The sequence below is a fragment of the Schistocerca nitens genome, chromosome 2 (genome assembly GCF_023898315.1).
Source record: "Schistocerca nitens isolate TAMUIC-IGC-003100 chromosome 2, iqSchNite1.1, whole genome shotgun sequence".
Classification (NCBI taxonomy): Eukaryota; Metazoa; Arthropoda; class Insecta; order Orthoptera; family Acrididae; genus Schistocerca; species Schistocerca nitens.
Window position 1 is genome coordinate 705,552,247 of NC_064615.1, and position 23,715 is coordinate 705,575,961.

Here is a 23,715-nt window from a genome sequence, read left to right on the forward strand (position 1 = left end):
ACTCGCTCCAGTCAACCGGTACACGCGTCACAGAATATGACGAGTGCTTGGCCTGTCCACTGACGGTACGCACATCTCCTGATCCACTCGCGCCCCTTACGCAAGCAGTACAGCTACGCGTTGCGGCGAAGTACACGATACATTGTCCGCCGGGCAGGGAAGACAGTGTTTTCTCACTAACAGCATACATACTTTTCTTCGTGAACCTGTTAGGTCAATGCACTTTGGCTAATGTTTTTACACAGGAGGTCTGAATAAAAACGCCTTCAGTCACTACAAATCGTCTAACACGTAATTTACTTCTGCTCTCGAGTGAGGTGAAATGCATGTTCCTGTTATGAAAAGATTAGATGTTAGTTTTTGTATCTCGTGAATCAAGTGCGAAAATTATGTAAACAACAGTGAAAACACAGTAAAAAATTGCCGAACAAACAACGAAGAATATTTTTGAACTTTTGAGGTCAGCATAAGTTGGATAATTCATTCTGTCGTCGCACATCACGTCACTCAAGGCGCACATTTCTTTATACTTCATAGATATAGTTTAACATGATGCGATCAAGGATGAAGTTTATCAACACAGTCTAGCTCTAGCATAACAGTTGGGACCATAGATCATATATAACACAGACTCCGCATGTTCCTATCTCTGCCGCGTTAACGCTTGAAACCAACATGTAAGTCACTTGACTCGGAGTAGAAAGACGTTTTCCTGTCATTACGCGCTGCGTGAAGTGAAGCTAACAGTTACAATTTCTCTCATTTATAGCTGAAATCAGGCATTGACTGTGACAATTTAGTACAAATGTAGTGCAGTTAACCCAATTTCCCAGAAATTCCTAATAATAAGGCAGTGGTTATCCTTTATTACATGTGGTCAAGTTGAAACGTATTTTAACAAGCGACAGAATGACTGGTCTCTAGTGAATACAATTTTTTGTTCACTGCGAATTCTTGTAGTTTACCGCTTCCACAGGAGTGAGGTGGAAGACAAAATATCAATTTCGAACGCAGAATTAGTTTTCTAGCGATTCCACAAGAGTATGTGTGGAACTTTTTATTAAGCTTTTGTAAGATAGTAAATTCGTTTATTTGCGTAATGTCAGGTATTTACACGAAATAAGCACATATGTTTTCTGACTTTTGCTTAATCCAGTACAGATACCGAAACGATATCAAGATAGGAAGCGTAACATATGACAAAACCTTGATTATACTGCTATAGTGAGCTAGATATTAACGATATGTAGTCTCAAAATCTTTGTCATTCACCAAGTTTTACATTCAAAGACCAACTTCTACCTTAACTATCAACTTATGAAAATCCCTCTGCAAGTATTTTAAAGTAATTCACTTACATAACTGAGATTTTCGTCACTTTATCTAATCCGTAGGATACAAAACAAAACTTATCTGTTCATATGTGAAAGTCTTTGCTTCTGCATTTAGTAAAAAGCACAACATTTGATCTGTAACAAAAATGTCATAAATTGTGTACTATAAATGCCTAATGACATATTCGACTTCGTGCCCCGAGGCACGTGACTTAGATGTTAGTTTCAGTAAAATGTCGTCATGCACAGCCTATGTTATCTACGGCCTGTGGTCGGGACACTCCGTCCCTCTTTTGTTACCCAGTGCGATTGCCACGCTCCAAGCGGCCACGAAGTTGTACTGTTGAGTTCGGCGAAATCTTGTGAAAGCGAAAGCAAATCATAGGTTAGGTTATTGTTGTTTTAACGTCCCGTCGACAACGAGTTCATTAGAGACGGAGCGCAAGCCCGGGTTAGGGAAGGATGGGGAAGGAAATCGGCCGTGCCCTTTCAAAGGAACCATCCCGGTATTTGCAGCAAATCATAACTGATATATTGTTTTGTAGAATAGTTTTCACAAACGGGAGAGTCTGTAGCGCAATCAATTGCAGCAACAATACAAAGAAGACACCACATTTGCCCTTTTTCAGATTTCCTAACGGTGCTAGGAGGTGTGAACCGTTACATTAGACAACAGTGTATTTACGATTTTCTTGCAATTTACAGGTATTTACTGGAGAATGTCGTGTTCTTTAAGAACAAAAAATGTTGTTAGTTAACAGCACAAGACCTGACCTTTTACAGTTTCCTTTGCTATGCTGCCAGTGAAATCAGTGAATGTGGAACATAGGTAACGTTATGGAATGCAATACGTGCGTTATTTGACGTAGCAGACAAGCTACCACAACTCTGGCTGAAGTGAAAACAGCACAGACGTGATAATAAAAGAACAAAAGCAATAAAACTGTTTCCCAACCCAGAAGAAACCAATTCAACAATTTGAGCTGCATCTGAGCCACAAACGATGAGAACCGTGAAGACATTCGCTTTGGAAACAAAAGTAATTACATTTACAAAAATATTTATGTGAAAATCGAGTGAAGTGTAAGATTGTACGAAACATTAGGCCCCCTAAAACGTTCTAACGTGTCAAAGAAAGTGCCTGTCATAACAAGAACAGATAACAAAAGAAATATGTTCCTTTCATGCATGAAATATGTATTTATATTCTATTGTTTTCAGTGGAGTAAGCTGCAATTATACACACATTAGAAAGTATTTCTTTATCATTAAGTTGTAGCTCATGTCACTGAATCAAGGAGATCCGGTTGTTTTTACATGTATTTCATGATCATTCATTTCTGTTGATTATTTAATAATGGTTTGAACGAAAACATTTAGTAACTATTTCGCTAGTTAACTAGAAGAATGATTAAAAATAAACTTTACTTTTACGGCTGCTTTCTCGGCGTTGGGCGCTTGCGTCGCACCAACTCTCATATAGTAACAAAATTCACACCGGTGAATCTCGCAGTTTTATTTGTTAGATTGTGTTTATCAAATTGCGTCAAAGACATGGTTAAGAACTTGACATATGCAAAATAAGTGTAATAACTAAGGCTGGTAAAATATGTCTGTTCGTTTATGACATATTGAGGCATTTTGGTTTTGTGGAGGTATATTTCCAGTTATTCTAAGAGACTTATGGTCTTATCATTGGCTGAATAGTGTAGTTCTATCGAACTGTTTTTAATCCTGAATGAGATTTTCACTCTGCAGCGGAATGTGCGCTGAAATGAAACTTCCTAGCAGATTAAAACCGTGTGCCGGACCGAGACTCGAACTCGTGACCTTTACCTTTCGCGGGCAAATGCTCTACCAACTAAGCTACTCCAGCACGCGTCAGGACCTGTCCGCACAGCTTTAATCACACCAGTACCTCGTCTCGTACCCTCCTAACTTCACAAAGCTCTTCTGCGAACCTGGCACAACTAGCACTCCTGGAACAAACGGTATTGCAGAGACATGGTTTAGCCACAGCCTGGGGCTGTCCGGTACACAGTTTTAATCTGTCAGGAATTTTCGTTTTCTATCCTGGTAATAGTGAGTTTGATTATAGCATATCCTGTGTAGTAACTGATTTTTCAAAGTGGTTGAGCCGGCCGTGGTGGTCTCGCGGTTCTAGGTGCGCAGTCAGGAACCGTGCGACTGCTACGGTCGCAGGTTCGAATCCTGCCTCTGGCATGGATGTGTGTGATGTCCTTAGGTTAGTTAGGTTTAAGTAATTCTAAGTTCTAGGGGACTGATGACCACAGCAGTTGAGTCCCATAGTGCTCAGAGCCATTTGAACCATTTTTTTCAAAGTGGTTGAGTCTAAAAGGACGTATGTATTCTTGGAGACGGGGTTTGAAATTTCTGCCTGTTTTCACTACGTAGTGGGCAGGACAATTGGGGCATGTTAATTTGTATACTCCACTGCTGTTAAAAACGCAGAATGAATATGTTGAACTGGAAAGGTTAAAAATGTTTTCCCTTGTTTGTATGGTAAGGTTTTCACTGTATTTTCACTGTTTCTCACATAATTTTCGCACTTGATGTGCGAAATACAAAACTTAACATCTAGCTTTTTCATTACAAAAACATGCATTTTACTTCACTCGACGATTTGCACCCGACGATTGACTCAATTATTCCGAAATGCAACGTGTAATTAATAAAACACGACAAATTTGACTGAGAGCCTTTTTATTCATTCTTTGCGTACTCAATACAGTTACGTTCACAACTGAAAATGCGGATAAAATTACAATGTTTCCACAGTGAGTCACCCCTCCCATTTCGTTTCATTACCAAACTGATGATGTCACAGACTGTAACCTAAATGTACTCTACCAACCGATAGCTTCTTTCAGTCAAGTCGGTTCAGTACCTCTCTATTAGTTACCCAATCCACCCGTCTAATGTTCAGTATCCTCCTGCAACTCCAAAAATCAAAAACTTCGTTTCCTTGTTATCTGAACTGTTTGTTGCAAACTTTTCACTTTCGTACATGGCTGCTATCAAAATCAATACCTACACGAAAGACCTCCTCAGAAGTAAATTTGTGTTCGATGTTTAATTTCTCTGTTTCAGAAACTGCCATATGCAGTTTATATCCTGACTACTCCGGCGATATACAGTTACTTTTCTGTTCAAATAGCAAAGATTATCTACTACTTTTAGTGTCGCATTTCCTAGTTCAATTCCCTCAACACTGCCTGATTTAATCCGACTATACTCGTCTTCCCGCGTCTCTCCGTAGACTGTGCGGTGGCGCTCGACTCTGAGGTACGCTGCTTCGTATCTTGACGACTGCCGTTTTTGGCCGGCATGTCTTGATCACCAGTCTTTGCGCCAATGTCCTGGATTAAATACGAAATCCCTCCGCAACGGCCGGCCGGAGTGGCCGAGCGGTTCTAGGCGCTACAGTCTGGAACCGCAGGACCGCTACTGTCGCAGATTCGAATCCTGCCTCGGGCATGGATGTGTGTGATGTCCTTAGGTTAGGTTTAAGTAGTTCTAAGTTCTAGGGGACTGATGACCTCAGATGTTAAGTCCCATAGTGGTCAGAGCCATTTGAACTTCCGCATGTCGGGGCATTGACACTGTTGACGGTGATCTGTCCATTAGATGAGGACGTTAGGCTCGGCGGCCGTCTTGGTGCTACTCGAGAGGCGTTTGCTGTGTGCCGGCACCGGGTCTCACCCTCCCCCTTCCCCTCGCCCACAACAACAGAAAAGCAACACCACACTGCACAAGCAATCATCACAATGATCCACACGACACGAGTACACACCGGACTCATCACAATGATCCACACGACACGAGTACACACCGGACACTTCACAACAGGTTGAGAAAGGCAATGGCAAACGACCTCCACTTGGAACTTGCCTAGATGCGTGAAGCGGTATTTCCGTATCTGCTTCCCTACGCTCGTTACCTGAAACTACTTTGACCTTCGGTTCCACTTCCCTTGTGCAACTTCGGTTGATATTCGTTTTATAAGCTCTTTTGAAGACACTGCCCATTCCCTTCAACTGATATCCCAAGTCCCTTGCCGTCTCTAACAACTGCAGTATTATCACACTGAAGCGACAAAGAAACTTGTATAGGTATGCGTATTCAAATACAGAGACATGGAAACAGGCAGAATACGGCGCTGCGGTCGGCAACGCCTATATAAGACAACAATTGTCTGACGCAGTTGTTAGATCGGTTACTGCTGCTACAATGGCAGGTTAACAAGAGTAAAGTGAGTTTTAACGTGGTGTTATAATAGGCGCACGAGCTATGGGACACAGTATCTCCGAGGTAGCGATGAAGTGGGGATTTTCCCGTACGACCATTTCACGAATGTATAGTGAATACAGGAACCCGGTAAAACATCAGATGAGGCCGGAAAAAGATCGTGCGAGAACGGGTTCAACGGCGACTGAAGAGAATCGTTCAACTTGACAGAAGAGCAACATTTCCGCAAATTGCTACAGATTTCAATACTGGACCATCAACAAGTGTCAGCGTGCGAACTATTCAACGAAACATCATCGATATGGGTTTTCAGAGCCGAAGGTCCACACGTGTACCCTTGATGACTGCACGACACGAAGCTTTACCCATCGCCTGGACCGTTCAACACCGACATCGGACTGTTGATGACTGGTATATAGCGGATGGACATGTACGGGTATGGAGACAACCTCGTGAATCCATGGATCCTGCATGTCAGCAGGGGACTGTTCAAGCTGGTGGAGGCCCTGTAATGGTGTAGGGCGTGTGCAGTTAGAGTGATATGAGACCCCTGATACATCTAAATGCGACTCTGACAGGTGACACGTACAAAGCACTCTGTCTGATCACCTGCTTCCATTCATTTCCACTGTGCATTCCGACGGACTTGGACAACTCCGGCAGGACAATGCGACACCCCACACGTCCAGAATTGCTACAGAGTAGCTCCACGAACACTCTTCTGAGTTTAAACACTTCCGCTAGCCACCAATTTCCCCAGACATGGACATTATTGAGCATATCTGGGATGCCTTGCAACGTGCTGTTCAGAAGAGGTGTCCACTCCGCCGTACTCTTACGGATTTATGGACAGCCCTGCAGGATTCAAGGTGTCAGTTCCCTACAGCACTACTTCAGACGTCAGTCGAGTCCATGCCACGTCGTGTTGGGACACTTCGGAGTGCACTCGGGGGTCTTTTAACGATATTTGGCAGGTGTACCAGTTTCTTTGGCACTTCACTGTATCTTCAAGGTTCTATTTCTTCCCTCTGAACTTTAATTTTGTTTCCTTTACTGCTTTCTCAGTCTACATTTTGATAAACATCGTAAATAGGCGACAGCCCTGTCTCGCTTCCTTTTCAAATACTGCTTCGTCATCCTATGGCTCGTGTAATCTTTACTGGGCTCATGTCATTTTCCAGGCACAAATTTTGAAGTCACAATGGCGGAAGCTGAAGACTGTCAACTCTGATGAACTGGATGGATTTTCCAACAATTCTTTTTTTAAATGTTCCAATTTTCTCATAGCAAAAATACCCTAATGATATGTGCGTTGCCGTGAAAAGAAATGAATTCTACCTTTCCTTTTAAGGTCTGGACTCATATGTTTTTCCATCCACTAGTTCCAGAGATTTTCCGGAGTATTTGCCAGTTAATGTTTTACCTCTTTCAAGGTAACCTATAACAAGTATACCACTCGCATCTCAAATCGCTAGTGATGACCTATCTGGTAGATGAAGTCGACTTTTTTGTGAAAAATACAATGGGACTGCTGATCTTCCAAAGCTTTGATCGCCGTTTCATGTCTAGCAAGAGATGATCAATCCACGTCATCTCCGCAGTATCCATTCTGTACACAAGATGAGTTGCATTTTATTGATTCGAGGCCTGGCTTTTCAGGATGACAGTTCCGGAACTGTGTGGTATTGAGGGAAATTTGATAATTTTTTATTTATTCCGTCTGAATTGAAAGAATATAAAATATGGCACCATGTTTCCTAAGTAGTTACAGTTACTAACAAATAGTGTTGTTTGAGAATGGGGGAGTGAGCCCGAAACTGATAAAGAGTGCAGCAATAAATTTTATATTCATGCAACTGACGACAGAGAAAATAAAAAATTATCAAAATTTCCTCAAGTTGTATTTTAATTTGGGGGTACATAGGCGTATACATCGAGTATAGATTTAAGTGTCAGGAAGTCGTTTCTGAAAGTATTTGTATGGAGTGTAGCCATGTATGGAAGTGAAACATGGACGATAAATAGTGTAACCTCCCCACAGAAATATTTTAAATTAAAATATTAACCAAGTGTAAACTCCCCACGGAAATAATAATAAAAAATGAATTTTTGTGTATTGTGACCTCTGAACAAAATTGGCTCCCATTTATAATCTCCGTGCAGAAATGCATTCACATTTAATGTTCACACAAAATTCTTTTCTCATTTAATGATAAGTTCGAATCAGAAAAATTCCTAAACACCAAAATAATAAAAAAAATCAGTAACCTGGTAAATTTTATGACGACAGCAGCGCTGCGCCACGGCCCTGTATTCTGAATAAAAAAGCAAAAATTCTTACCTCAATAAAAACTGCGAATATATCTGCTCTTACCTAAAAAATTTTCGGCATAGCTCTGTGCAATGCTGGCCTATGCTTTGTGACTCGTGAAAGGAATTAATTATTCATTGGATAAAATCTTTAAAATGAAATGAATGCTATTTTAAAAAAAAATTACTTTATATTATAAAAATTATTATTTGGGCATTTTTTTGAAAGAAATTAAATGACAGTTAACATACATTATTAGATATGCGCAAGGCTGCTTCTTTACCTTCTACTATAATACTCATCCTCCAGAGTCCCGACCAGAGCAGACTGCCGACAAGCGCAGACACGCGCCGACTACAGCACACTACTGCCGACTCACGCAGACTACTACATACTAATGCAGACTGCTGCATACTACTGAAGACTAATGCCGACTAGCGACAAGCAACAACTAACTGCATACTGCTCTCTGGTCAGAGACTCTCCTAAGTCTTGCCTGTTGCAGGCAGCGTATACATCGCATACCTCTTACATAACCATCCACTGGGGGGGCCAAAATTTGGCAGCGATGGTGAGTCAATTGGACTTGCCATGAGCAACAAATTTTTCCTAATTAACTAAGTTTACAATCACAGAATATATACATATATATAAGTGCAGAACATGAAATAAAATATAGTGCACATGCACTGAGTACAGAACATATCAAGCAATGACAAAATGTATACACAATGAGTACAAAACATATTAACAAATGGCAAAAGTGCACACGCACTGTAGTACAGAAAATATCAGGAAATCACAAAATGTATAGGCAATTAACAAATGACATGAAGTGCACACGCACTGTAGTACAGAACATATCAGGAAATCACAAAATGTATACGCAATGAGTACAAATCATATTAACAAATGACAAAAGTGCACACGCACTGTAGTTTTTTTACTATTTTACAAGAACTAGGATAGGAAAGGGAAGGATTGCATCATGGTTGTAGCACATTAGGTTGCACGCAGCTGCACTGAAAGTCCATATCTTTCTACAGAAGCACAACACCAAGTGAGACAATCTGAAGTTCTTTTCCCTGAAGTATTAATCAGTGTAGCCAAGACACTGAAATGTCGTAGTAATATTCCATGTTATCATTTTGGTAGTACATTAGGTACACCAAACAGTGGGACCATAACAACATCTCCATCGCTCAAGGTGGTGGACAGCATGTCGTGTCAACACCACGTTCTTGTAAGGTACACCAACGTAGAATTAGTGCAAAAACCAAATATAGTGCTCCATGAGCATGAGGATAGACAGGACAAACGGATATTGCAGTAATTTCTGGAAATTAGGTCAGAAGGTGAAGGACATTAAGTCTTATGCCAGTCATCACTGAGAATTACACTAGTCTAACAACTGATTTGAGGAATTCGTGGCACTCATTGCCAGTTACTGAACATTTCTGTACCATGGATGAAGTATTACAGAATAATGTTCGTAAGTAATCTGTTAACAGAGAACATTGGCACTCATTGACCAGTTACAAACCATCAGAAGTCATCATTCAAAACATGAATTAATTAGTGTAGCATCAAGCTACTGGTATTCATATATATAGCATGAAAGTGACATAATACAAATTTAAAATATAAGAAACAGTGGCATTCATTGGTCAGCAAGTATTGAATATTACAAAACATTTGTCATCATTCAAGTGACATATGACATATTTAAAAATAATTATTGGCACTCATTGGCCAGTTACAAAACATGAGAAGTCATCAGTCAAAAACAGGAGTTAAAGAGTGTAGAGCATGCATGCATTATTACAAAATATCATTCACTGTTACTCAGAACTCATCATTCAAGTGACATAAGACATAATTAAAATGTAACACTGTAACTATTACTCAAAGTCTGTGATTAGAAAACATCATTCAGTATTACTCATAACACTTTTAAATTGGTAGCATTATTTGGGACTGGTAATACATTTTTTTTGTGCTAGCAATGCACTGCGTTGGGATCGATAATTAATTGCTGGGGCATAATAATATTTGCATTTGTCTTATTGCTGCAAATGAAGATGTGTAACGTCATTCGTCATGAGTCAGCTGTAGCAAGGTTATGAAACAAATAGAGTATATGTGATCACATTCATGAATGACACAGGTTTAATGACCAACTGCTTATAGCATATTAATTTCATGAATAATTTCTCCTGCAAAATATACATAATGTATTATTAAACTGAAAGAAGAAACGCATATTATGCTGAAAAGTAATGAACTTCGAATTAACAGGTAATGAAATGTGTATTAAATATATATGTTCTCTAGCTGTCCTTTCCAAAACCTTCAGTCATCATGCCATGCGACATAAGACATACTGTCAAAACGAACTGCAACAAATACTTAAATAACTACATAGCATTAATACATAAACTTCAACATTATCCTCATCTGCAAAGAAAAACTTCATTATCATTACTATCATAACCTGCAAAGAAAAACTTCATTATCCATATCAACATAATTCCATTATTATCATCACCTGTAAAGAAAAACTTCATTATCCATATTAGCATATTCTGCATCACTATTCATCATCATTCATTATCATCTGCAAAAAAGTCACTTCATTATACAACTATTCATAGTATAAAGTTCCTTATTTCTAGCATATTTCATCACTAAAACTAAGATGTGTAGTTTTGTCTGACAGCCTGCATCAATCGCCTCGTATTCTGAAAGAAAAAATTAGTTAAGACTGCTATCATACGATGTGTATGGTAAATTCTTGTAAATGCTTGTTAATTCTGATCCATTTACTCTTCGTGACGAGGTATTGTATCTTCTTTCGTTCATTCCGAAGGTGAAATCCCCATTTCTGTTTAATTTATTTCTTTTACACGTTATTTCTTTCTGAAAATCATGAACAATGATTAATGTGTTGCATTTAAATCATATACCCATTAAATAAAAGCTGGTTTCTAGTGATATAATTGAGCATACAGCATAGCATGACAGAAAACGTAATATGTCAAAAAACATAGACAGTGCTCAGATGCAAAAATGTACAGAGTATCACAATGTAGCAGCAAAAAAAAAAAAAAAAAAATGTAAAAATAGTCACGATGTTGAGATATCATAAGGCAAAATGTCAAAGTCAACTGGTGTTTGTTATATCTTAAATATTTCATAGTGCATACAAACAAAACAGGAAAACAATCATATATACATGAAGAATGGAAAAGGTGCACGGTCTGATGTGTAACAACAAGAAAAGCGACCTGCTAACCTTACCTTGCCGGGCACTTGCCAAGAAAAAATACGATAATCATCAGTAAGTGTTCATGTGAATATAATTGCATAAGTGGTCATAAAAAAATCGGGAAATGGCATTACAGTGTGATAAATCATAAAGTATGTTCATTCAATAAAAGGTTTGATGTTAGAGACGTGGTGATTCCCTTTGGTTTTTCTGGTTCTCAAAGTTTCGACGCGTACTACATTGGGGTGAGGAATGCTGCGAATTCGATATGGACCTGCATATAGAAGCTCAAATTTACTACATCTACTTTTTCCTCTATTAGATAAATAATATGTGCGTACTAATATCTTCTGTCCAATGTGAAAGTCACGGCGTGTACAAACCTGTTTTTGCTGTCTTCTCCGGCGCTCTGCGGCACGATTGATGTTGTTCAGCGCAATGTCAATTATTTCATGGTGTCGTAGTCGACGAGATGTAGGAAAGGTTACTAATTCTTTAATTTTGCTAGGTGGTTCAACATTTTTCAGTATAACAGACGGAGATAGCATAATAGATTCATTTGGTATGGAATTAATTACATCCTAGAATGAGAGTATGTGTGTGTCCCAATCAATATGTTTTTTATGGCAGTATATTCTACACAGTTTACCAATTTCTTTCATTAATCGTTCACAAGGGTTCGAAGAAGCATGGTACCTGGATATATAGATCGGAGAAATATTTCTAGCTCGTAACATACGTGTCCATATAGCAGATCGAAACTGTGATCCATTGTCGGAAATTACTTTCAATACATGCCCTACATGAAATAGAAAATGCTTTCGAAACAGTTTTAGCAGTAGCTTTGCGTAACGGAGTGAAGGTAACAAATTTTGAAGTGAGTTCAACAGCGACAAAGATGTAGCAAAAACCTCTATTAGTTCTGGGAATCGGACCAAAAATGTCTACAGCGGCCATGTGTCTCAATTTAACACGTACAATGGGATGTAATGGAGGAATATGTGACGTCGTATCTGACAGCTTTCTGGCAGATTTTACATGACGCTAAAACTCGTCGAATACGTTTCTCCATGTTGGTAAAATAACAGTTCTGTCTCAGTATAAGAAAACATTTTCTGGCTCCGTAATGTGCGTAACTTAAATGAGTATACCAGATTAATTTGTTAACAAGCTCGTCAGGAATGCATAATAACCAATTGTTGCTGTCAGGGTGAGAGCGGCGAAACAGAATGTTATTGTGTACAGTGTAATGGTTTCTAATGGTAACATTATTCCTATCTTGCCAAAGGTGTTTAATTTCTTTCCACACGTTGTCTTTACTCTGCTCTTGTGCTATGTCTTGTAATGACGACGAAATGAAATTTTCAAATGCAACTTGCTGAATGTACATGACGCTAGAATTTGCTTGGCAGAAGTTGGTTGCGATGTCTTGCTGATTGCTGCTGAGAGAACGGGATAGTGCGCCTGCTACAATATTTTGTGTACCGGGAATGTGAACAATTGTAAAATTAAATTCCTGTAAATAAAGTTTCCATCTGCTTAATCTGTCGTGTGTAAATTTAGCGGAAAGTAAAAACTGTATCGCTCTATGGTCTGTGTAAACGGTCGTATGTCTTCCATAAAGGAAATGCCGAAATCTCGTAAATTCCCATACAACACATAATGTTTCAAGTTCTGTAACAGAATAATTGCGTTCAGCAGGTGACAGAATGCGACTCGCAAAGGCTATGTTTTTAATTACTGTAGTGCCATCTTCTTCAATTTCCTGAAAAATGTGTACGCCTAAAGCGGTGTTAGAACTGTCGGTGGCAATGGAAAAATTTCTAGTAAGATCTGGGTATGATAAAAAAGGTGCATTCAACAAGGCATGTTTCAAATAACATTTTCGTGAACAAGATTCTGTGTATCTGAAGTATTGCTTGCGTTACTGGAAGATGCAACCTGTACTGAATTTAGTCAAATTCTATCTGACGTGCTATTATTTTCGGGAGGATGCTGTGGCATTTCAACTATTTGTACTGTTCTGTTATTTCTTCCTGACGTATTACGTTCGGGATGATACCTACTGTCTGGTTCATTCATGATAATATGTTGTTGCGGATGATTTTGCTGTTGGTAAGACCGACTGTTATTAAACGTACGCTGAAAATTGTGTTCATTACTTTTACGTCTGTCATGTTAGTCATTTCTATACGGTGCATTGCGATAGGAATTGAAATAGTGTGTTTTCTGTACGTACTGATTTCCTTGTTGCTGTGCGTTACTATATGTTGGAGCTGACGCCATACGTGTAGGCGGCGAAACATTAAAGCTTGGTTGACCTTGTACATTACATTGTTGCTTAGGTATGCTATCCGTCTGGTTTTGTTGCTGTTGCGGAGAAAAGCCTCTATTGTTACCAAAATGTGGTTCCTGTTGCTGATAATTTTGACGATACTGACGATTAAAATTTTGTCTGTTATTAAAGTTCTGGTGGTTGTCGTTCCTGAAGCGTCTATTAGTTTTGCTATTGAAATTTCGTGGCTGATCGTAATTGCTGTATGTTTGTTGACCTTGGTTGTTATATGAAAAATTTTTGTTTATAAAGGAATAATCCGATTGCTGCACTTCCAAAAACTGTAACAGATCTCTGAATGCCGAAATATTTTCTTTCTGCTGACCCATTAAAAGTGACACTCTTAATGATCGTGGTAATTTAGAAATACGTAATTGAATAAGTGCAGATTCACTGTATGGTTCACTTAAGTACTGGTTTTGTTGGACCATGTGTTCAAAAAATTGCGTGACAGTGGAAAAATTTGAGTTCTCATAATTCGGTAAAATAATTAATTGATCCTTGATTCCGCGCTTTGTCGTCTTCGACCAATACGCTGACAGAAAAGCATTCTGAAATTCTTCTACCGAGTAACATTGTCTCGCGATCGGTCTCATACGAGTTGCCGGTTCGCCTTCCAAAAAACTGCAAATAAATTCAAGTTTATGTGTTACGGGCCAAGTCGGTGGAAAAGCAAAGCTAAATTGTTGTATCCAATCCAAGGGGTGGATCTGTGTTCTGTCATTTTTAAATACTTTAAATTTTCTCACTGATAGAAAATGTTTGTAATCAAAATTATCGTCTCTGTATGTCTGAACAGATTCACGAATGTATGAGAATCTATCTGTCTGTGACTGTTCGGAATCTAACTCACGTACTCTCTGTAAATTACCTAAATTATACTGGCTGTGTGAGTCTGACAAATGTTCGCAAAGTGGCGTCTGCTGTGATGTGTTAAACTCTGAAACATTTTTCATCTCTGTTACCTCTTGCTGTAAAGTTGACAATTTTCTACGTAATGTATTATTGGACGAATCTATCTCACTGATTGTCTGCTGTAAATTTTGGAATTCAGGTGTTTGATTAAACGAAATCGGTGAAGTATCGTCTGATTTGCTGTCATTATTACTTTCAATAACGTCAATACGACTGGCCAATTCATCACATTTTTCAGTCAGTATTTTTACCTGATCATCGTTTTTAGTGTCACAAGCATTAATCTGTTTTTGTATTTTACGTGTGGTTTCGTTCAATTTTTTAACGTCTGCTTTGATGACATCGGGATCCTGTATTAGTTCTAATTGTTCAAGTCTGTCGGTCACTGTCTGCAAGTCTACTGTGTGTGTGTCTGTTTTTGCTTTAAGATCGGAAATCTCATCACGCAATTCGGTGTTCAACTGTTTGATAGTATTAATTTCGTCTGATACTGTAGCAATATTGTTGTCTACGTATGTTTTTGCTTTCGTAAACAACTTACGTTTATCTTCCTGTCTCTGTGCGGTAATTGTTTCCATGACCTGTCGCTTTACTTTATTCTGTTCCTGTATGAATTTACGGTAACGCGTTTCACTGTTTTGTAAATGCTGATTAAAACGTTCGTCAATTTCACTGTTCTGTTGGTCAAATTTCGCGTCTACTTTTGCATTCAGTGTGCGTGAAAGTTCTGATGACATTAATTTAAACTCGTCGCGTAACTGTGTTGCGTTTTCAGAGCATTGTTTACCGACTGCACTAATTTCGTCTCTAAGTAATTTAGTTGTATCTGCATGTCTATTATTTAATTCCTGTGCCACAGATCTTCTTCACAACTGTTTCTAGCACAAGCCTTAATTTCCTCACGTAATTGTTCCTTAGTATAATGACATTGCGCGGCAACGGCTGTAATCTGTTCACTAAGCTGTCTGGAATTATTGTCTAATTTTTCATTAAGGTTGTCATGTTTTTCATTAAGTTGTTGTTTGAGATTTTCATTATTTTCATTAAGTTGTTGTTTGAGATTTTCACTAAGTTGTTTGTGATTGTTGTCTTTCATTCTGTTGTTTGGAATTTTCATTAAGTAGTTGTTTAACATTTTCACCAAATTGTAGCAATAATGCCATAACTTGATCCACGCCAATATTACCTACTCTATTCTCTGTGCTGTTTGATGGCATACCTGCAATTGCCACGTTTTATGTAACCATTTGGTCATTCTGTAATTCTTGAAAAGGTTTGCCAATCGAATATGCACTGTTGGTCACTAAATCGGAATCAAATAAATCTGTCGTACTTTGAGTACACTGTTCATTTTCGTTAGAAAAATTTATGTGTTCACAATTCAAATTTTGCAAATCGGGAGTGTTAAACTGGGCAGCGTTCATTGTAACAGAACGTCCCGCGTCATCAATTGTCGTTAAATTAACAGAGGACACAATTGAATTTATTTGTTCATCATTAGAATCAAAATCATTACTAGCGGTCGGTACGCACTGATTGTTTGTAAATGGAGGATTGTCATCATTACACTGAGTGTCGCAAATATTATCGGTCAAATTATTCGAGTCGGCTATTTCACTCATTACACATCGCGATGTACTGTTAACAGTTTTTCGCGGCATTTTTACACAAATCAAAATTAAGCACAAATGAAACAAGGACAATGCAAAATGCAACAAACACAAAGCAACAAATTGCCGATGATCTGTGAAAGAAAGAGTGACAAATTAGTAAATGCGTTGCGCCAGATGCAAACTACATTTAAGTAAATAAGAGCAGATATATGACTACTTACCAGAAGATTCACAAAGAAATACGATCCTGGCCGGATGTCGCCAAGTGTAACCTCCACACAGAAGTATTTTAAATTAAAATATTAACCAAGTGTAAACTCCCCACGGAAATAATAATAAAAAATGAATTTTTGTGTATTGAGACCTCTGAACAAAATTGGCTCCCATTTATAATCTCCGTGCAGAAATGCATTCACATTTAATGTTCACACAAAATTCTTTTCTCATTTAATGATAAGTTCGAATCAGAAAAATTCCTAAACACCAAAATAATAAAAAAATTCAGTAACCTGGTAAATTTTGTGACGACAGCAGGGCTGCGCCACGGCCCTGTTTTCTGAATAAAAAAAGCAAAAATTCTTACCTCAATAAAAACTGCGAATATATCTGTTCTTACCTAAAAAATTTTCGGCATAGCTCTGTGCAATGCTGGCCTATGCTTTGTGACTCGTGAAAGGAATTAATTATTCATTGGATAAAATCTTTAAATTGAAATGAATGCTTTTTTTAAAAAAAAAATTACTTTATATTATAAAAATTATTGGTGGGGCATTTTTTTGAAAGAAATTAAATGACAGTTAACGTACATTATTAGATATGCGCAAGGCTGCTTCTTTACCTTCTACTATAATACTCATCCTCCAGAGTCCCGACCAGAGCAGACTGCCGACAAGCGCAGACACGCGCCGACTACAGCACACTACTGCCGACTCACGCAGACTACTACATACTAATGCAGACTTCTGCATACTACTGAAGACTAATGCCGACTAGCGACAAGCAACAACTATCTACATACTGCTCTCTGGTCAGAGACTCTCCTAAGTCTTGCCTGTTGCAGGCAGCGCATACATCGCATACCTCTTACAATAGTTTGGACAAGAAGAGAATAGAAGCTTTCGAAATGTGGTGCTACAGAAGAATGCTGAAGATTAGATGGATAGATCACATAACTAATGAGGAAGTATTGAATAGGATTGGGGAGAAGAGAAGTTTGTGGCACAACTTGACTAGAAGAAGGGATCGGTTGGTAGGACATATTCTGAGGCGTCAAGGGATCACCGATTTAATATTGGAGGGCAGCGTGGAGGGTAAAAATCGTCGAGGGAGACCAAGAGATGAATACACTAAACAGATTCAGAAGGATGTAGGTTGCAGTAGGTACTGGGAGATGAAGGATTTTGCACAGGATAGAGTAGCATGGAGAGCTGCATCAAAACAGTCTCAGGACTGAAGACCACAACAACATCAACAACAACAGGCGTATACTGTCAAATCGATGAGACCGGATACATATCGCCCTTTCAGAAAGAAATTATCAAGGCAATCTTGAAGATAATAAAGGCGACAACAATCGCTCAATCAACATCTCATGCATCCAAATTGATGACAAGAATAATATACAGAAGAACTGAAAAGAAAATGAGACTTTGTTAAATTACGATCAGTTTGGCGTTAGAAAAGGTAGTAACATCACAGAGGCAATTCTAACGTTGCACTTGATAATGGAAGCTAGATTCAAGAAATAATATGACACTTGGACAGGATTTGTCGAATTAGAAAAACCATACATCCACGATGCAAAACATTCAAAACGCCCAGTAAACACATATAAGCTATAGTAAAAGGCGGCTAAAATAAAATGTCTACAAAAATCAAGAGGGAGCAGTAAGAATGTAAAGCCAAGATAGAGGTTCCCGGATTGAAAGGGGCTCGAGGCAAGAAAGCAGTATTCCCTCTGCAGTTACCTTGTACATCGAACGACCAATGATAGAATATAAGGCAGTTCACTAATTCACAAATATTATAAAGATGGAGGCATATATGTGTGTATGTATGTGTGATGTCCGTAGGTTAGTTAGGTTTGAGTAGTTCTAAGTTCTGACCTCAGATGTTAAGTCACATAGTGCTCAGAGCCATTTGAAACATTTTTGTGTGTGTGTGTGTGTGTGTGTGTGTTCCACTTTTCCTCGTAAACCCCACGACTGATTTCAACCAAACTTGTAAGAAATATAACTTAATGTCTGGTAGTATGCCTTTGGGGCTAAGAACCACCCAGTTATCAAAGGGGTGGGGATAGGGATGAAAAAGCAGTGGAGCCCTTCACACGTGAACACCTATACTTCAGTTTTTGAGAATGAAAGCATTTAGAGACTTGCGACGGACTTAACACGTAATTTGAAACATTTATGAATTATTTTCTCGCTGAGGCCCCACACAAAATAACGGATAATAGTTTATCATTCACCGCATTTTGGTTGTCACGCGAAAAAAATGCCACATGAAGCATGAGATTTTAATTTATTTCTTTACTACTAGCTGTATTCGCGACACATTTTGCAGAGAGTATGCACATATACTGCCGAATGTACTAGAAAAACTACTTATTTGTGGGGCACTTAGTTCAGAAGATATGATGTTTAAACAATGAGATACATGAAAAACTACCGCATTATGCAAGATGTTTAAATTTATTACTTCGTTACTACCATCTCTATTCGCAACACTTTTCGCAGACGGTATCCACATCTGCCTCAGAATGCACTACAAAAATATACCATTGCACGATATATGAAGGAGAAGCGTGACAAATCGCCGCATTAAAAGTGTAAAATTTGCTAGACATATAGGTGAAAGTGTGTACAATTGCGTCTGAAATATAATATATACGTGTGACATATATTTGACACGTGCGTATTCGGGTAAAGCCATAGGTAAAAGGCTCGTCCTAAGCCCTTGAAATGATTTGAATCAAATTGGGTACAAATATTAGTTACGATCTAGAAAGAAATAATGTAGATGTAAGAACCGCCAGCTTCCTACTGCGTTGAGTGAGTAAGTCGTTGCTCGCCTTAATCATAAATATATGTCTGAGTGATGCTAAATGTTATTATATTTAGACAAATAAAAGTATTATCTTTTCAGTAACCTTCAAATCGTGACCTACACCCTTCATTTTCATCTATGAAATTAGTGAACTTACTCATGGCACTTTTGTTGCCTATGCCAGCGGTCACTTTCAGAACTCAATAATCAAATTAATTAATTTAGTAAGATTGAAACTTAAATCCCTGGTGTACCCACATTGAAATGAAAACAGTGAATAGTTGAGGGAGTATGAATGAGAGTAGTGGCGTGTTTAATTTTACAAAATAATGACAAGTTTTATTAACCTTTTTATAGCTACAACGGGCTGATAACTCTTACACAATCAGAAAAAGGACGGTGTTTGATTTGCAAAGGATTCATTGGGGTGGAAGCTATACAAATTCCCCCCTAAATTAATCCCTTTTGCAAAGCAATCTGACTTAGTTTACATTAATCCACTGTGAGGCCCAGCTCAATTCACATGGAATCAACGACAACCAAGTGTACAACAACCTATGGTTCACCAGAGAACAGAGAGCTGTCAATATTATTTAACAAACCTATGCCGGTGCAATAGTATTTTATCCTTTCATCTTGATTCAAGTGGCGGCAGAAAACGGCGTGCCGTGGGCGAGGAGTGGCGCACTGTAGCGGCTGTAATGTTCTGTCGCGCCCACGAAAATTTGCAAAATACACGGACTGGCGTTCTGATTAACAGAATGCGGAAAACTTCCCTATCAGAAATCCCGGAAGATTTCAGTGTGAGGTGCACCCGTTCACTGGTCTGGCCGAACCAGTTTGACTCACAGGCACAATAGTGCGCGCCGGTATTGTCAAACATCAGACGGTTGACTCATGACCAGTAAGTTCATTGTTGTGACACACGATACGTCCCAGATGATACACAGTTTCACTGTCGATATGGTTGCAAACTACCACTGGCTCTTAGTCCACCACAAGTCTCACCCACTAGGGAAAGACCTGTTCTCCACCAAGAGAGGACCAGAAGACGAAGAAGGCAAAGAACCACAACCACTTTCCATCAAGTTTCGGTCTGGGAGCCGAATTAGCAAAAACAACCCCCCCCCCCCCACACACACACACTGCACAAACCAAACGAACTATCCTCTACTCCTTGAATCTCCCCTCTTGACTTAAAAAAAAAAAAAAAATGGTTCAAATGGCTCTGAGCACTATGGGACTTAACTGCTGAGGTCATCAGTCCCCTATAACTTAGAACTACTTAAACCTAACTAACCTAAGGACATCACACACATCCATGCCCGAGGCAGGATTCGAACCTGCGACCGTAGCGGTCGCGCGGTTCCAGACTGTAGCGCCTAGAACCGCTCGGCCAATCCGGCCGGTTCTTGACTGTTCTGTTGGCCTGGTAGCCAATACGGCTTCCACGCCGGGGAGCAAGCCCCTACTTTGCGTATCCTGAAAAGATCCAGTCTGCGACTCTAAATCTTTCTTGTCTAAAAAAAAGGAGACTTTATTTTAGGCTAAGGAGGTGTCGACGATAAGCATGAACAAGTTTGGGGGAAAAAAAAAATAATGTACCTAGATGAGGCCACAGTCCCTCATTTATGGAGAGATCTAATCTTACCAGGCCGAGCATTTCCAATTTCTGAAAGAAGGCTGGTAAGTTTCCCAGACAGTCGTGTCCATGAAATACACATGTTTTTTGCCGCTCACTAAGAGAACCTTGTGACTTCCTGGCATCAGAGGAGTTACAGTCTTGCCTCCACTAAACATGCTAACCAGCCACTCTGTCCCTAACATCCAGGCTTCTGACATGAGAATGGATGGAGATTTATGACCTTCCCACCATTTGCACGAAGGTTAATTTTACGGCAGTCTCCCTTAAATGGCTTCCTCCATCCACTTTCCACCAACTGGCCATTTTCACTATGGACTGTCACCTGACACAGATGAGATGTTTTGCAAACTGGCGCCCTCCTGTATGACCCTAAGCGGAAGGAGGAGAGTGCCTTGGCCAGAAGTCCCTCTGCACGTACGATCTACTGTTCTGCTTCCCAGAATCAATCACACAGCCTGGTCACTGCACTCAGAATTTATGGCCCCCAAACCATCTCTCTCTCCCTGTTCTCTGTCGCCTCCACTATTGTCGCTAAGATACAACCTCTCTACAAGTTACACATGCAGTTATAAGAACATCTTTCAGTCATAAGAACTTTTTCAGTATTCTTCTGTACCACCTCATCCCACACACTTACACACTTCTAATCTCCTCTGCTGCAGTTTTCAGTTTTCACAATGTCCAAGATTCACATACAGTGATGTGCTTCAAACGTACATTCTCAGAATTTTCTTCCTCAGATTAAGGCCTATGCTTGATACCAGTAGATTTATCTTGATGAGGAATGTCCCCTTGGCCTGTGCTAGTTTGCTTCTTATGTCCTCCTTGCTTCGTCCGTCATGAATTATTTTGCTTCTGAGGATGCAGGATTCCTTAATTTGATCTTATTTGTGACTACCAATTTTCATCTTAAGTTTCTTGCTATTTTCATTTCTGCTGCTCCTCATTACTTTTGGCTTTTTTCAGCTTACTCTCAATCCATGTTCTGTATTCACTACACTGTTCATTACATTCAACAGATCCTAATCTCTTCTTCACTATGACTGAAGATAGTAATGTCGTCAGGGAATCTGATATTCTTTCACCTAGAATTTTAATCCTACTCTTCAACATTTCTTTAATTTTCATCATTGAATTCAACAGATACAAATATGAAACCTTCAGCAATAAATTAAAGCTATTACTATTTACTCATAATTTCCATTACGACTTTCTATGCTCTAAATTTTTAACCTTTTAAAATGACAAAAAATTTTAACCTTTTAAAATTACATACAATTTTTAAACACACAGATCATAATTTGAGAAAAATTAGTTGAATAAGATGGCTTTGATTAAAAATATCCATCTGTTGCTCTTTGATTATTTGCTGCACAGAGAACAAATTTACATTTACTCGCACAGCTTCTTACACTAATTATTTACGTTTACCCACCTCTTTGAACAAACCATTTCCCAGAGTTACTGCCGCGCAGGATTAGCCGAGCGGTCTAAGATGCTGTAGTCATGGACTGTGCGGCTGGTCCCGTCGAAGGTTCGAGTCCTCCCTCGGGCATGGGTGTGTGTGTTTGTCCTTAGGATAATTTAGGTTAAGTAGTGTGTAAGCTTAGGGACTGATGACCTTATCAGTTAAGTCCCATAAGGTTTCACACACATTTGAACATTTGAACAGAATTACTCATATCATCTCTGCCTGTCCTTGATGTCAACAAGGTACTTCTATAACACACAACAAGATACAAACCAGCTCGCCACGCTTCAGATTGTGGTCAGATTTGAAGTTATGCAAATGACTGCATTAGTTCCTTGAAACACCTTTCTCCAAGAGTCCTTTGGTCAACAACATGAGCTGCCAACAGGTGTTGTTGATATACCTCAATGCGGACAGCTGAAAATGTGCGTTCCGACTGTACTGTTGGCAGCTGAGGGTTTCGCTTAGTTATCATTTCCTTCTAGAGAAGCTGCATGGTCATCATTGCTATCTGTTCTTTCGGAACAGTTACCATCTTCATAAGCTGGTCGGGGCTTCTATAATGGTGTGGGTCGTGTGCAGTTGGAATGATATGGGAACCCTGGTACCTCTAGATACTACTCTGACAGGTGACACGTAAGCATCCTGCCTGCTCAACTTCATTCATGCCCGTTGTGCATTGCGAGGGACTTTAGCAATTCCATTAGGACGATGCGACACCCCACACTTCCAGAATTGCTACAGATTGGCTCGAGGCACACTCTTCTGAGTTTAAACACTTCCGCTGGGTACCAAACTCCCCAGACATGAACATTATTGAGCATATCTGGGATGCCTTGCAGCGAGCTGTTCAGAAGAGATTTCGACTCCCTCGTACTCTTACGGTTTTATGGACAGCCCTGCAGGATTCATTGTGTCAGTTCCCTGCTGCACTAATTCAGACATTAGTCGAGTCCATGAAACGTCACGCTGCGGCGCTTTTGAGTGCTCGTGGGGGCTGTACACAATATTAGATAGCTGTACCACTTCCTTTGGCTCTTCAGTGTATATTTTCGCGATGTGAGTGTGTGTTTTCACTTTTAAGTCATTATTTCAAACTATTATTTAACAATCTTTATACTTTAATTCGCAGTTTTACAAATCCATCCAGTTTTGGGCGACCGCCTTTCTTTCAAGGCTGTGGCAGAAACAACAGAACTTAGTTAAGTGATGATACGTACGCCAAATGCTTCATCTTTTGTTTTCAGCTGGTGTGTCAGTCCAACAACATGTAGTCAAGTGTGATTAGTATCAATTTTAAATGAACCATTTCTCCACGACCCACCTTTGTAAATAGCCTCCCTTAGCTTTGCCAGCTGCAGACCCGCATCAGCCTGATGCGACACTCCCCTGGCAGGTTGAAGTGCAACCAGTGTGCGCGAAGATAGACTTCTATAAGCGTGTAACGTTTTGAATTCATTAACATTGTAAACATTCTTCAGGATGATTTTGCTAAACGGGACAAGTTCC